This window comes from Thermobia domestica, chromosome 2 (genome assembly GCF_964235325.1).
Source record: "Thermobia domestica chromosome 2, izTheDome1.hap1.1, whole genome shotgun sequence".
Lineage (NCBI taxonomy): Eukaryota > Metazoa > Arthropoda > Insecta > Zygentoma > Lepismatidae > Thermobia > Thermobia domestica.
The window spans coordinates 51,283,425-51,294,968 of record NC_137455.1 but is presented as its reverse complement, the minus strand read 5'-3'; the positions used below and the strand labels follow the sequence as shown (position 1 = coordinate 51,294,968).

At 36.4% G+C, this 11,544-nt stretch overlaps 2 non-coding genes across 2 annotated transcripts; both read right to left on the bottom strand.

Moving 5' to 3' along the window:
- Positions 1 to 1,024: 1,024 nt before the first annotated feature.
- On the bottom strand, positions 1,025 to 1,096 carry TRNAP-AGG (transfer RNA proline (anticodon AGG)). The gene has a single exon. It is a non-coding gene; the product is annotated as a tRNA-Pro (tRNA).
- Positions 1,097 to 5,398: 4,302 nt separating this feature from the next.
- TRNAL-CAA (transfer RNA leucine (anticodon CAA)) lies at positions 5,399 to 5,514 on the bottom strand. The gene is made up of 2 exons: positions 5,477 to 5,514; positions 5,399 to 5,444 (listed from the first exon to the last, which is right to left on the bottom strand). It is a non-coding gene; the product is annotated as a tRNA-Leu (tRNA).
- Positions 5,515 to 11,544: the final 6,030 nt, after the last annotated feature.

Genomic DNA, 11,544 nt, shown 5'->3' with positions numbered 1-11,544 from the left:
GCTCTCTCGCTTAGCAACAGCTGAACCCTTATTGGCCCAACGCGTGGGTGTGTTGAGGGTGTGAGTTTAGTTCGCATTTTTGCCACGGCTCAAGACATTTTGGCAACACTATAGTGATTGATGGTGGAATTGATTCATCGTTTTTCTCCGTCGAGGCCAAACCATCACTGCGGGCCATTACAATGATGAACTACATGGAATACACTGCTAACTTTGCCCCAAGCTTGTAACAAATCCGAAACACATGGTTTCCTGAAAATGCACAACAATACATACACAAATGTTATTTAAAGGACGGTGCAGAATCAGCATGAACTGTAATATAGTATGCACCTTCCTCATCCACCATATTCTCCTGGCGTTTTCCCACCAACTACCATTTTCCGACATCTCGAGCATCTCTTGGGAGAGAAAATTTTCTCATGATTGGGCCATGCAACGAGCAGGTGAGGAATTCTTCGTATCACAGTCTTCTTCTCTCACGAAATTCAATCGTTGTGTTCGCAATGGTGGACTGTATAGTTGGAGATGGCGACTTCTCTTGGTCTTTGGACATTACGCACTTGGAGCGAACATTTCATTAGTATCTACCAACCTAATAAAACAGCTATTGTTTTCTGCTACTTCTCTGGATTTTTAGTGCTTCATTTGGTAACAAGGAGCGAATATATTTTTAGCAGTGGGCAATACGAGTGTCAAAAAAATGGAATTTACTTATTTTATTATTAATTATCTCGAAAATTTAAGTCTATTATTTCGAAAATTAATTATGTTGAAAAAATGTCTATAAACAGTCTGTATAACTTAGTGAGATACAGATCAATTATTTGATATATGTGCAGGGTCCACTGCTCCTAGCTGGAATACGTTTTAGAGCGTAATAAAATCTCGACTAATCAAATACAAAGAAGCAACACATTACAAGTTGGCCACGAGTCTTTGACCAACCAAAATTGTTTTGCAATTGGATTCTGCAAATCCTGAGTGAGACCTGTATACCGATTACTTCAAGTTTAAAAGTTCAGGGCTCGTCCGGGATTTGAACCCGGGACCTCTCGCACCCTAAGCGAGAATCATACCCCTAGACCAACGAGCCAGTTGCAAGAGCTTTTACAGTTTTCTGTTCTGAACGATGTAAATTGTGTCACGTACTACTACAATATCTTCATCTTGGATAACGCTGGTTATCTTTCACTCTGACAATGCCCTCTATTAGACGGTTCATGAACAACATTTTCATGCTTTGAACAAATCACCGGAGCGTTTATTTTCAGAATTTAATATGTAAATCCAGAAAATGACACAATATATAAGATTTACTCTTTTTGTTCTTTCTTTCAAGACTAGGTGATTATTTTTAAATTTCTTGATATCAAAATCTAGCATGAATTATGATCTCTGAGGTGACAGGTGAAGGAAAATGCCTCGAGATTTAAGAAGACAGGTCATATTGGATATACGACGAGATACTGAAAAGTTTGTAATACTGATATTAGGGAATAAGTTGAGGGTATTTTGATTTGGAAACATGTTCAACTAGTATAAGACATGGACGATCGAAGAAAATTTTCTAGGGGGCCTATCTCACTGGTTGCTATATTAAGTTTGGTATTTTTTATTTGTATACAGAAAATCTTAAGGAATTTATTACATTTTATTGAGCCAGGATGGGCCCGGCCCTCCCCCTTCCCCAAGGGCGTCCATGTTGTGGTTTCCAAGGGGGAGCAAGTATAAGCGACATTTCAAATATAGTTTCAAATTTTGCTGTAACTAATATAAAAATTCTATTGGGTTTTCGATATTCCGAAGTATAATTTCCTCTTAGGGGGGCGAGCGCCCCACCTTGCCCCCTGATGGGCGCCCTTGCCCTTCCCCCTCCTTCGGGCGCTCATGGTCTCAGAGGAAATATGTTGAGTAACAGTAATTTTTTTTCCTATACTTCTACTCTTTTTAATCAAAGCCAGGAACTTTTCAACATCACCTGGTATATTCAGTATACGCTGTCTTCTTAAATCTCGAGCCAGTTTACGTCACACATCTTACCTAGTTCAGAATAGAAAACTATAAGGACGCTAGCAATTGGCTCGTTGGTTTAGGGGTATGTTGGTTGCCTAGGGTGCGAAAAGTCCCGGGTTCAAATCCCTCATGAGCCCTGAAATTTAAAACTTGCAGTAATCGGTATACAGATGTCACTTAGTATTTGCAGAACCTAATTGGAAACAATTTTGGTTGGCCAAAAACTACAACCTGTAATATGTTGCTTCCTGGCCAACCTGTAATATGTTGCTTCTTTGTATTTTACTAGTCGTGAGTATACTACACTGTAGTGCGTGTTTCAGCTGGGAGCAGTCGGCCCTGCACATGTTTCAAATAACAATTGATCTCCGTCACACGAAAAAATTAAATGAAATGGAATCTTTGAGTTTTACGTCCCACGGTTATGTCGGCTAGGCTAAAGGAGACGGTGATTATGAGAAATGAATGAAATGGTGGAATGAAGAAAGTGGAAGGAAACGGAAAAACCCCGAGAAAACCCACGCACACGGTGTTCGTCCACCACAAAGTTCACTTGGCTGGGATCGAACCCGGAACCCCAAGCACCAGAGGTGAACGCTCTACCACTGAGCCACCGCGGCCCCCACCGTCACAGGAAGTTACAGAGACAGTTTATAGACATTTTTTCAACATAATTAATTTTCAATATAATAAACATCAATTTTCGAGATAATTAATGAGAAAATAAGTACCTTCCATTCTTTTTAGATTAGTATTGCCCACCCTTAAATTAAAACATATTCGCTCCTTGTTACCAAATGAAGCACCAAAACTCCAGAGAGGTAGAGGAAATAATGGTCGCTTTATTTGGTTGGTGCTAATGAAATGTCCGCTCCAAGTGCCCATTCAAAGCCCAAGAAAAATCGCCATCTCCAACTATACACTTCCGCCATCGCTTAGACGATTGGATTCCGTGGCTGAAGAAGCTTGTAATGTGAAGAAAAACTCAGCCGCGCATTGCATCGCCCTATCATGTAAAAGTCTTGTCTTCCAAGAGATGTTCGAAATGCCTGAAAAATGCAGAAATGCCATCTGTCTGTAACTGTCTGTTACTGAGAGAGATATCAGAAGAATATGGTGCATGAGGAAGTATCATACTACAACTCATGGAGGTTCTAAACCATTGATTAAACGATTTGCGCATCCATTGTCGTCCATTATGAGAACATCATGTGTTTTGAATATTTCAAGAACCTTGCGGCAAAGTAAGCAATGCATTCCATGGAGTTCAGCATTGTAATGACCCGCAGTGATGGTTTGGCCTCGACGGAGAAAGACGATAAAACAATCCCACTATCAATCACTAGCAACAACATTTAAGGAATTAGTAAACATTGTTAGACTTTGACCAAGATCGAACCAATGTTCTGACCATTAACAATTGTCGTATGAGATTCATTTTTATCAAATGTGACAATCTGATGCAATAAATTTTCCCTGTTTATTCCCTACACTCACAGAATTGCACTTCAGACAACAATTCTTGTTGGTCAGTTTCAACTTATGTTGCACTCATGACAATGGTATGGTATATTCCTCATTCGTTTGCAATGGCACGAACACTCTTCCGAGGATTCTCTTCCACCGTGTTCCTAAGGAGTTCATCCAAACATATCAATTTGTAATACTGTGTCACCGAAATGAAATTTGACGAACCAACGGGAAATTCGGTTTTCCTGCCGCAAATACATTGTTTGCTTTTTTGTGAATTGCTGTGCAAAATGTCCCAGTTTAACTTCATAAACACAAATCGCTCACAATTCTGTGTGTATTTCACTCGCAACATTCATACTACCCTATTCAGCAACACACTACCATCTGTCTGTCTGTAACTGTATACCCCAACCTGTTGCGTGTACAGTGTGACGTTAGATGCGTGACTTTAATCCATCTCTGTGTTGTGTTGCTAAGGTGAGTTTCCCAAGAGGCTAAATACTATGCATACAATGAGTATTTTACAAATTATTCGTCAACTGCTGTACTTCGTAAGGGAATTTAACTATATTTTTTTAAAATATTTTTCATGCAGAACATTGATAATTTGAAGAGAAAAAAATACATTGAAATTTTTCAGGCTGAATGGCCTTATTTTATTTAAACATATAGGGTGAAGTACTTATATTGAAACGCCTTTGCAACTTTTAAATTAATAGACAAAAATGCTTATATTTTGTACGATGTAAATATCGACAAGGGAAATCGTTTGACGTACTCTGGAAATCACCAGATTAATAGTGTTGCCAAACAAACTAAATTCAGTTTTTCAAATATTGTATTATGCATCAGATTATTACATATTCTAAACAGGGACGGCTTTAGGATTTTAATTTTGGGTAGCCTCGCTCCCTTGCTTACAGATAGGCCTATATATATACACATTTGATTGATTAATGAGAGTAGGAAATTACATTTACAGCAGTGGTTGATACTATTTGTTAAATAATTGTCTGCCATTTATGTAAATAGTTGAAATATATTTACGCTTTATTGTGTCTTTTAGAGTTTATATATTTGTCAAAATTTTTGAGTAGGCCCGTGCCTATCCAGCCTACTTGCTAAAGCCGACACTGATTTTAAATTTACATGTTTTATAAACCAGGACATTTTAATGTCGCAAACATTCAAATTTTGGAGGCCTTTTCAACCGTAATAACGCAACTGTGACCTACAAAGCTATAGGCCTACGTATTCAAAGTACTTTAGTGTTTGATACTATGATCATAGTGTGGCGTATTTCGAATAAATAGGAACAAAATGACAAGAGATTGAAAATTTGACTATTTCATAAGTCATTATTTCGCGAAAGTGCTTAAATAAGAATCATAGCCAATCACATTGATAGTGTTCAACAATCGAAAAGGTTGTAACCTTTTTTTCAGCAATATTATATCTCCAATCTTTCCAAAGATATGAAAGACTTAGATAGAAATGGACATACTGCTTAAAATGACGTACTTGTGAAAAATTTTTAAGGCGATTGTTGCTTTCTAACGTAGTAGAACTGAAACACGTGTTTGATTATTTTAAATAGTAAGTACGTTATCAAATTTCATATATCTAATCGTAAGGGATTAGAGATTTGCACATCTTAATGTAATAATTCAAACTCCTGTTTCAGTCCCTTCTTCATCGAATTTCTTTTCTTATGGTATCTTACACCACAAAATCCTAAATACTTTCCAAATTTCTAGCTTAAACAGCTTTGCCTACGCGCGGATAACCAGCTAATCAAGATTTCTGCTTTTATACGTAAAAGTTGTCCTACCCAGTATAAGTTACTGAAGGTTTTGGATCCCAACAGTTTAAGTATTAGTTCCGTTCTAAATACATAAAAAAAACTTGTTGTCAGTAGTGGGATTCGAACCCACGCCCTCATAAGAGGACCAGAATTCCTCACTACCATTAAACAGGCAAGTTTTCACTTGATTCTGGCGCCTTAGACCGCTCGGCCATCCTGACACACAATGACTCACCTATTCATTCTTTCATATTCAGTAGACCTAGGCCGTGTCCAAAAGATACAAGTGCACATTTGAAGTACGCTTATTTCCGGAAGTGACGTCACCTAGTGTGCGTCAAAAGGTCCAAGTTCACAAGTGTGCGAGTGCATAGTGCGTAGTGTGCGAGGATGTACACTACGTTAGTATACTTGTGTGCTTAATATGGCGATTTCTCGTAGAATGACCTAATAAAATTTTAATAGGCATATTCTTAATATTTTTGTTTAAGTAAATATATTTGTGGACTGATTTTATAATAATTTACTTGATAAACATACAAGTTAGTGATTTTACAAGTCGAATATAAAAATATTACGCAAATAACAAATGTATTTACGTTATGTTCTTTGAGTATGCAATAGAATTTAAAATAGTATAGGGAAAACAAACAAATAATTTCTTTATTAATGCTATAAAGACATTTGTGCTTAAATATTACATGGTTTATGTAGCTTAATTGAAATAGTTGCACTATCGGTAATGCGGCTATTTGCACGTAAATGACAAATTTTAATGGTGTATGAATATATTAAGTTCTAGCATAGTATACATAGATTATTCATTTCTCTATAGCTACAGCTACAGCCGCAGCCGCAAAGGTTAATTCATAGACACATAAGCCTAATTTTATAGTTTTGATTCTAAACGAATTCCTTTCAACGATACCATATTTCCTTGCACTTGAGAGAGACTGTAATATACCAATTACCATACATTGTGTATTTTTGACAGGTACCGAAAAGTGAAATACAGATCAAAAATTCCTTTCTCCACATTTATCAAAGATTTCACAAATTACTCCTGGTAAGTCTTTACTATGGCCATTTCATTTTTTTTATTCTTCGATTTAGCGATTTGATCTCTTGGTTCCGGTTTTAACAACTTGCCTCTTCACCCATATACTGTATATAAGATAGTAGGTAGGTTGGTTCCTTTTTGTACCAAAGTATAATATTTAATTCACATAATATTGACGAGCGAGTGTTAGCGAGTGAAGCCTGGTTGGAACCCCGCAGAGCACTTTCTTTTCCGTCTTCGTTACGAATCGGTTCATTGAACGATTCATTGAAAGAAATGTCCAAAGTAAAGACTCGCCTTCCTCTTAATTCATATAATCCCATTACTGTACCCAGTATTAAAAGATTATGAACAATAATTTCTTCCGTATAGTTGAACAATGAGAGCCATTACATTACATACTGTATTTTTTCATAAAACCGTCTCCTAATTTTCATAAAATTCTTATTATATTTTTAGTAGTTTATTTTACGTTTATATTTGGACGAGAGGATTTGTTTCGTTACTGAATAACCATTTTCGCAGTGGGAAGCATGTAGGAGAGTATATTTCAAGAGAGATGTAGGGCGCCGAAAGCGTAGTAAAATGCACGTAAATGTTGAAGTGTATACAATATACAGAACTCCATTCAAGCAGGCTTATAAGATAGTAATCTCACTTTTTTTTGTTGTTATTTTTACCATACTACTTTCATTAGGGTTATTCGCCTTGAGTATGCATTATCCTTATAAATTGGTATTTCATAGCGACATAATAGCTTTTTTTCTGTAATTTTGGTCCTCATGTTGTTCAACTTTACCATTTCTTTCCTTGTCATCCTTCTATGCGTTAACTTTTGCTGTAGATTAAGAATACGGAGACACAATTTCGATGATTTCCAGGTAAAATCAATAAATTCACAGTGAAAGAATAACATCTAAGGAACTTCAATATTAGCGCAATATGGTAGAAAGAGTTCAATCAGTATGCCTGAACTGAAAGAATACAGTAGAACTACAACAATTATACTGTCATTGTTGTGAAATCTACCGTACAGGAAGCAATTATAATCAGTATCAACCCTCTCCCAAAGTAGTTTTGTGCCACATTATTGTAAATACCGCTCCCCTCGGTGTCCTAACGCTCTTGCACGTTGCCTACTTTCAGTTGCAATAAAATTCCTAAACTAATTCGCAAAAGTGTCTTCAGCGCCCTAATCACCAGTGCTACTCTTCTTTCGGGAGATTATTAAATATTCCCTCCGCAAGCATGCCTAATAAAGTAGAATATCGCCAATAGTTTAGTGTTTTTTATGCTGTTACGAGTTTATTGTGCACATAAGACAACGCACACATATATTATATATGTATTGCATTTATGCTCCGCTCTTGTTAATCTGCGCGTGAAATACCCAAAATGACAAATATTTGCAGGCACGGCAAAGCTGAAGCTGTTGGCATACATGAAAAAAACTCTTAAATCATTTTATGGTTATCCCATATAGTCAATCTGTACGGTTTATTTATCTTTAATATAACTGGAAAGTCATTCTTCTGAAGAAAAAAAAAGCATGCTAATTTTTTCTAGTACGCGAAATTCTCCCTTCTTTTGTCATCAATGTTCCATATTCCACCACAACGAGGCGCTGTAAGCAAGTGCTGATCAAAAGCTAATTTTACGAAGTGTACACTATTTAGTGTGCACTCGATTTGTAGACTTCGAGTGTGCATCCTCGAAGTGTGCACTATGCACTTTTGGACACGGCCCTAGTTATCATTGAAGTAGATAGATAACCACTAGAGATGGAACCTGTTCTTTGAATCCTGAATCCATATCAGAAAGAGTTCCTCCCTATCTCTTGCAATTAGATTACTACTTAGAAACCAATATTTTTAAAAAAATTATTCGTTCGTTAAACGACATTGCAGCACAATTTGTTAAAGAAAATCTCACAATTGATGTTCATAGTTTACCTAAATGAGCATTAACAGTATAATATAGTCGTCCTTCATGGTAGAAAGGTTCTGTTTTGCTCACATACAGTATAATTGTAGTAAATTTCCCCTCGAAAACTTGGATAGAATTCACCACAAAGACACTGTTCATTTCGATATTTTATAACTTATAGAAATAAAGCGCCTCAATAGGCTTTCGAACTGCAAGGCCTCAGCTAACTGCTTAGATATCTAGCATAAGCACGGGACTTTAGCAGTAGACCTTTTTTTTTTTTTTTGACCTGATATTTAATGCTGTGGCGTAAAAGGTTCATACATACGTACACATGACACAAAGGAGCATAGTTATTTCATAGCATTGACCCAGAAAACATTCTTTCTGCTACCTCCTCAATGGCGAAAGAAAATTAGCGTCCAATTTACAACTTCTAAAAAGTAGAAAAGCGAGCTTGATTCGCGCATTACTTGGCTACAAAATTTAATAAATTACAGGGTGTGTAAAATTAAGTCAGAATAGCCGCGCGGTCTAGAGTCTAGGGCGCCAGACTCAAATAAAAACTTTCCTTCTTGAAGGTAGTGTTGTTACGAATTCCAGTCCTCTTTATGCGGGTGTAGATTTGAATCTCCCTCCTGATAAACAGTAATTCTTCTTTGTTGTATACAGAATGAATCAACATCTAAACTGTTGGAGATCAGAAACGTTCAATAATTTTGATCTTCAAATTGCATAGAGTAATTTTTTAAGAAATTCAACTATACTAATCTCTGTTGAAGTAAAAAATCTGTATATGATAATTTTCATGACGTTAATATTTGCAAGATCAAATTAAGTATGAGGGTGTTAAAAGTAATAAGTTCCATACGCATAGAAATGTGACTCTTGACTGCAGCACATTCATCATCACCATCCTCATAGGTATTCTACCCTTATTGACAGGTCAGTTGCCACCCCTGAGGGTTTCCATGCTCCACGGTCCTCCGGTAACATTTTAATCTTTACGTATGATCCTTCTATTTTTATATCATCCATTAATTGTAGTCTTCTGCCACCATACCCTCTAGCACATCCCTCATGATACAATTTCTTCTTAGGCAATGTCCCAACCAGTTTCTTTTCCTTTTCTCAATAATACCTAAAAGTGTTCTTTTTTCCTCCACCATTTCTAACATCCTCTCATTCGTTTTCCGCTCGACCCAACTAACTATCTATTATTTTCCACACCCACATTTCGAAGGCTTCCACTCGTTTTTCATCACTTTTATGTAATGTCCTTTTACGTAAAACAGTACATTAATTCTATTTAATTGAAAACCTTCCGTTGTTTGATAAACACCATTTTCTTTCAATCAGTTTAATAATTTGTCGAAACCGTTACACTGTAATTTAGTTTTTAATAAACAAGTGTGTATACTCTGGTCAGAAGTGTTTATTATTTCTTTAGTGAGTTCCAAAGTCGTGATGGATAGAATTAATAATTTTCTTTTAATGTTGAGAGTAACGAGTCTATTCCATTTCAGAAAATCAACACCGCCTTCCATGTAAAAAACTTCTGTCGACTTATCCCTAAAGGACCTTTTTGAAAACCGAAAACTAGTTAAATCGCACACCATAAAAATAATATTTTCATTCAATTTCTGGAAAATCATCAGGGCCTTCCCCCTCCCCAAAAATTAAAATACAGAATTCTGAAATAAACTTTTCTAAAGTAGAGGTCTAGAAAAATGTCAAAAACGCTTATTTTTATTTTTTTTTAACGAAAATCATCAATGCTTTCGTAAGGTAACTCGAGAATCAAACGTCTGAACTTTATGTTATACATCTATTATTGTTATGACTAGCTTTCGAGAAAATCGATGAAAAACTATTTATTTTGTAAAACTTTCTGCTGTGCTTTTCCGGCCGGGATTTTTCTCTAAATCTATATTAACTAAGAATACAATACACAAGAATAATAAACAAGGTAATAAATACAAATATTAATAGCAGCTCCCTAAGAGGGGACTGCAGTCGAGAACTCGTTCTGATACAATTCTCACCAACTCAATAGCATTTTTGATATCTTTTCCTCTCCGGAATTCAAATTAATCTTCCTCCAACGTATCTTCTATCTTACTTTCCAGCCGCCTGTTCAGTATGCGCACAATAATCTTTCCAGTGTGGGAAATAAGTCTATTAGTTCTGTGATCATTAGGGATGCGCTCGAGTCGAGACATGTCTCGAATCTCGACTCGACTCGACTCGAATTCGAGTCGAGACACACTTTGTAAAATTCGAGACGAGTCGAGACAAACGTATTTCTCGACTCGACTCGACTCGAATGTCTCGAAAATCTTTCTATAATTTTTAATATTATTTTGAAGAAAGTATTCACTCAGAAACAGCCTTGAAACCAATTCCAGCTTTTATTCCTTCAGAAAGGTACAGAACGCATAAAATTAATAGTTAATCTTTAAAGATCAAGATTTAATTTTCAGCTCAATTCAGTTAATTAGAACTAATAGTTAATGTCGTATTTGGCTGTACTGCAAATACAATGATAATAATAATAATAATAATTGATTATCTAGTTTGTATAAAACTATTATCCGTAGTCTAAATCTAGTTTGTATAAAACTATTGCGATAAAGTGAACTTCATAAATTCTCTGAATGAGCAGTTGGTAGTCTATAGTAATTTAGCATAGTTATAATTATTGTGTTTTCGTTCCCATGAACGCAATAGGGTTACGTAACTCCTGGATTATTCGCTTGCCCAACTATTCTGAGGCTTTAATATGTTGCAGCATATCACGAGCTACGGATAATATATAATGCCGAGACTATTTTACATAGTATATCTTATCTAATATAAATAAAATAAAGAGTTTGTTTGTGTGTTTGTCTGTCTGTTTGTGTGTGACCTGGGGACCAGACGAGTGGACCGAGAGTTCCCAAAATTTGGTCACGGGTACCTTAGTCCAGGCCCCAGATCAAGACGAAGCGTTTTTTTTTTAAATTTCGAACCAGGGGGGTCTCGGGGGGGGGGACGTTTACTGGGACCGACCTGGGGACCAGACAAGTTGACCGAGAGTTGCCAAATTTTGGTCACGGATACCTTGGTCCAGGTCCCAGTCTAAGGCGAAGCGTTTTTGTCAAAATTGGAACCAGGGGGTCTCAGGGTGGCGTTTAGGGAGACATGTAGTAAAAGTAATCCAAATTGATCGACATTAGTGTCAAATCCATAGTTTTCACGGTCGCTGAGATCAATGGTGACACTT